The sequence below is a fragment of the Chenopodium quinoa genome, unplaced genomic scaffold (assembly GCF_001683475.1).
Source record: "Chenopodium quinoa cultivar QQ74 unplaced genomic scaffold, ASM168347v1, whole genome shotgun sequence".
In the NCBI taxonomy this organism is placed as follows: domain Eukaryota; kingdom Viridiplantae; phylum Streptophyta; class Magnoliopsida; order Caryophyllales; family Amaranthaceae; genus Chenopodium; species Chenopodium quinoa.
This window is the reverse complement of record NW_018745675.1, coordinates 3,913,144-3,918,537: the sequence shown is the minus strand read 5'-3', so window position 1 is coordinate 3,918,537 and position 5,394 is coordinate 3,913,144.

Below are 5,394 nucleotides of genomic sequence, written 5' to 3'. Positions count from 1 at the left end.
GCCATGCGCATGCCTAGGCTGCGATGGTGCGCCTAGCCATGCTAGGTGCATTCTAGCATGAACTATCCTAGCATCCACATGGCTAGGCCAGTGCGGTGCTAGGGCTATGTTCGTACTTGTCGCTTTGTGATTTTGCGACGCTCGGTCTCGACCCCCTAGGCTCAATTTCCGACGTCTGTATTCGTAAAACTCTGCTAACTCATTAAATCCTTTCGGATTAATTCGTCGTCTCGGATCGGTGATTCAATTGGGTTCGACCCGAAGGTTTCAGTTAAGATTAAGTTGTAATATCAATTGTACCTCGATATTACTGATCGGAAGCGGCCTCCACCTAGGCATTCCGATCACTTGACCTTACTGAAGAATTAGCTCTATAATAATTCTGAACCCTCTATCGGAAGAATACACTTGTTGGAAGGACACCATTCCTTTCATAATATGCCCAAGCGGCCAGGGGGGATCAAAGGCAGAGGTTTTACCTTTTTCGGACTGTAGGGTCAAACCCCCCCCCCCAGCCGCATTTGAGTCTGTACCCGTCTGGGTACGAGCAGCCGGCCTCAATTCCTCCACTACCATTTCAAAGTGGGGAATGGATTGCAGGCTCTTTCCTGCAGTAGTAGGCCTGTCTGTGTCAGGCGTTTTCTTTGAAGACACAATAGCCGGGGCGGGAGCCGCAAGCCTTAGTGTTTTAGCAGCCGGCTGAGGTATGTTTCCAGTCAGCCTTTTGTGCATACTCGCTAAAGAGCGAGGCATGACTTGACTCCCAGCTTGAAATCAAACACATTACAACCGGTTAGATATCATATACTTCAAGTATATCACATCTAGCACAAGAGCGAGGCATGACTTGACTCCCAGCTTGAAATCAAACACATTACAACCGGTTAGATATCATATACTTCAAGTATATCACATCTAGCACAAAAAAAAAAGAGCAAAGGCAGGATACCTCGGCATTTTTGGCGGCCAGCGCCGCCTTCTTCTCTTCTATATACTTCTTCCTTAGAAGAATAGCGGAAGTGGCTTGAGTATTTTCAGGAGGCACCATCCCTTTGGCAACTTCTACAAAGAGACAAGATAGGGTTAAAATACTGATAAATATACACAGGCGGCAGATGCTAGGTCATTCAGCAACCTACCCTTGGTAAACATTGTACTAAGATTACAAAGGGACAGGAAGGCTTCGTCCTTAAACCATTCCAGATGTGGAACCCAGAACTTGGGAACAATGATCTCGCTCCCATCCTCCATTCGGTGGGTCGTTTTCAGAAAGAGACCCCTCTCCATTATTTGCTCCCATGCCTCCTCCGACACTTTTGGGATGGCGCATTTTTTGCCTAGAAGAGCCGGGTGCTTATTGTATCTACGCAGACGGTGATTTAGAGTTTTTGTTGGAGAAGAGAACGTAGAATTTGCTCTTCCAACTGCTCCACTTTGATGGCTTTTCCAAAGTAATTATATACTCCGGGTTGGTAGTTAAGGTGTACCATGCATTCCACCCACCCGGTGACCATGCATTCCACCCACCCGGTGCCCGGCTGAGGTAATGCATATGAGAAAAAGCCTCCCAGCTGGGCTTAACCTCCTGCAACTCACAGGCGGCAATGTATCCCAAAATGTTGACCCATGAATTAGGGGTCAACTGCCATACACCCAAGTCATATCCCCTTAGTATGGATTTTATGCAGTGATGAAGGGGGAACCGGAGGCCGGCTTTGAATGCCGCCTCGTAACAGCCGAAGTAGTTATCGGCATTGTCCACATCGTCGGTCCAAACGACGCTTGCCTCAATAGGCGGTACTACCACTTCCCAGTCGTCCCCTACCGGCTTCTTCTCTAAAAAAGCAGGGAGTATTGCATTTAAATTAACCACATCCCTGGCGGTCATAGTCATATCGGTAGGGTCACCTGCAGCCGGCAACTTATAGGCTTCCTCATCATCTGATCCTTCGCCGGATTCCTCGGCATTAGAACCAGAGCTACCCAAAATGCTATCACCCGGTGTGCTAGGTTCACCCGGGAAGTCCTGTAGAACATTATCATTTGGAACTCTCTCAGACGGTTCCTCCGTATGTTCTTCATCCCTAGGTACAGCCGGATCAACGGCTGCATCATCGGACTTGTAATCAGGGTCTACAGCCGTCCATCTAATCCGGGCCATTCTGTCCTACACATGAACATAAACGGTTGGATTCGAAGTAGGTGAAGGTTGCCCCAAGCACCCCCAGACGGCAGTCCCAGTCCTAGACTCAGCCGTCCCTGGTGACCGGAGTCCATATCTTAACTCTATATGCAACTGAAAGTTAAAGGGAAAAGAATTGCAAAGGGTACAGACGGTACCTTAGAATGTGAAGCTTGTTGGGTACAACCGTCAAAGTTGGAAGTGGCTTGAAGTCACCACAGGCGGATGTGTAATAAAGCTGAAATACGAAAGAAGAATTAGATCAGGCGGATTCAAGGAGCAATCAAGCAAGGGTAGCCCAAACGGTTTTCCATGAAAAGGTTTCAAGGGTCCCCCAAACGGTGACTAGCCGGATGAGGATCATTGGATCAAAATGAAAACTGCTTAAAAGCCACCCAGGCGGTATTAAAGCCGGCTAAGGATCTAAGGACATTTTTTGTCAATTAAACTCAGAGATACCCCAGGCGGAGCATCACGGGTTGAATACCTTGCAAAGAAAAGATCAAAAAAGATTGAAACCTCCACTACCGGTATGGATGCCGGCTGCAGGCGCTGAAAAAGTTATCAAGGTCACTCAAAGATACCCCAGACGGTTAATTCCGGGTAAGGGTATAGTGGAACTTGAGATTGCTCAAACGGGCTCCAGGCGGTGAATCACCGGATGAGGGTATATAGAATGCAATTTAAGGAATTTTGAAGACATCTCAGACGGAATTCTCCGGATGAAGTAGCGTAGATATTAAAGTCATTAAAAATCGAAGAATGTACCCCAAGCGGTATTAAACCAGCTAGGGGTCTAAGTTCATTTTTTGACAAAAACTCAAAAGTACCCCATGCGGCATTACACCGGATGGGAGTGCTATGAATGCATGACTTTTTGAAGGTTGAAGACCCCTCAGACGGAGCTATGCCGGCTGAGGAAGTGAATTCAGTACATGGAAATGGGTTAAAGACCCCCAGGCGGCATGCAACCCGGATGGGAAATCAGTCAAGATTAAAAAAAAAAAAAAAAAAAAAAAAAAAAAAAAAAAAAAAATTGTTAAAAGTAAAGAGAAAGGGGCAGCCGGTACCTTGTTGAAATTGAGCGAAATATACTCTACCGGTAGCCGGATGTGATTGCCCTTCAAATGCCGGATACAAGAATTCTTGAGGAAATTAAGCAGCCGGTGTCAGAGCTCTCTCAGGAAGTTTTTTGAAAAATTTGTAAAGTGTGGAGGAGAGAGGTGATGTATCCTATTTATAGGGCAAAAGGCCAATCAACACCTTCTGCCCTGAAAATTGAAAAACTCAAAAAAGGAGGGAAGTAGGGGAACCGTCACTTCCCATTCTTCAGACGCCTGTCACAGGTGACACATGGCTATGCCACGTCACCCCTGTGAGGGGCAGATGTTTAGGGTAAAAATACCCTAGACACGTGGCCCTATAAAGGCTTGCCACGTGTCAAGCTTGCAACGGTCAGCAAAGGCCCAATCCCTTTGCGACACGTGTTCATTGAACCCTAATTGAGGTACAGTTCTTCCCTACTATAAATAGTAGGGGCAAACCTCATTTATGGGGATCGATAACTATTCTAACAACAAACAAAAAACACAAAACCCATTGCAAAACGCTCTCAAATCGAGAAGCATTTATTGTTCTTTATACCTCTTTAAGAAAGATTCTAACTTGATCTTCGGAGACAGAACTCCCACCCCCCAGCAGGAGTCTCCGTTATTTGTGCAGGTACAGGCGCTGGAAGGAGCATACTAGGAAACTGTAACTCTCCCGCAGGACACATAAAAAACCCCCAAACAGTACTCATCACTGGGTTTGGTTTTTGGGGAGACACAATCAGGTGTCTACACTCCCTCTCTTATATAATTAACATGTTTGATTTATTTCACAATTTATATACTACTTTCATTTCATATTATTTGCAACGATTATACATTTTCTACTTACTTTTTATGTCAAATCGTTGCATAAAACATGAAACTAAGGTAGTACTAATATTGACAATTATTTTTTTAATAACGTATTAAAAACAAATTTTATCTTAAAATTAAATATATTGTTAAATATGTATTAATATAAAGTTTTATAATATCAATTTTTTCTAATTATTTTATTAATATTTAATCTTCTTTTTTCAGAGAGAAATCATATACTTCTTCTATTTCTTTTTTAGTTGACACATTTCTTTAGTCACGTTTGTCAATGCACAAATTCAATTATTAATATGTTTAATTACCGATAACCAAAAATCATAAAAAGTTGATATTTTTAAAATATACATTGTGACGAATCTAACAAGATCCCACTTAACTATATTATTCTTTACATATAAATCACAAAACATGGTCAAAGGGAGGTGTGTGAATAATGCTAAGATCAAAGCATGTCAACTAATAAAAAACGGAGGAGGTATATCTTATGTGTGCCAAATATTTGACTATGTTAATGAAAGGAATGGTATCCTTCCAACAAGTGTATTTTTTTGATAGAGGGTTCAGAATTATTACAGAGTTAATTCTTCAGTAATATCAAGTGATCGGAATGCCTAGGTGGAGGCCGCTTCCGATCAGTAATATCAGGGTACAATTCATATTACAGCTTAATCTTAACTGAACCCTTCGGGTCGAACCCAATCGAATCACCGATCCGAGACGACGAATTAATCCGAAAGGACTTAATGAGTCGACAGAGTTTTACGAATACAAACGTCGGATATCGAGCCTAGGGCGTCGAGACCAAGCGTCACAAAATCACAAAGCGACAAGTATGAACACAGCCTAGCACCATGCCTAGGCGCACCATGCGTGCCTTAGGATGGCTGGGCACCATCGTAGCCCAAGCAGCATGCCTAGGCGCACCATGCGTGCCCTAGGATGGTTGGGCACCATCGCAGCCCAAGCAGCATTCCTAGGCGCACCATACGTACCCTAGGATGGTTGGGCGCCATCGCAGGCCTAGCACCATGCTAGGCGCGCATGGAAAGGCAACACGCACCAAGCATAGCCAGTGCTAGGCACTGGCGCATGTGCTAGTGCGTGGATGCCTCGTAGCATCGCCTAGCACGCATGCTAGACCCTTACGTGCGTAGGCGCACTGGCTGGGCTAGCAATGCGTGTGGCGCATGTGCGTGGTGCGAGGTTGGTGCGTGCTATACGAGGCATGCGCGCTAGCCAGTGCGTGGGCTGCTTGGGCCAGCGCCAGCACTATGTGCTAGCAGC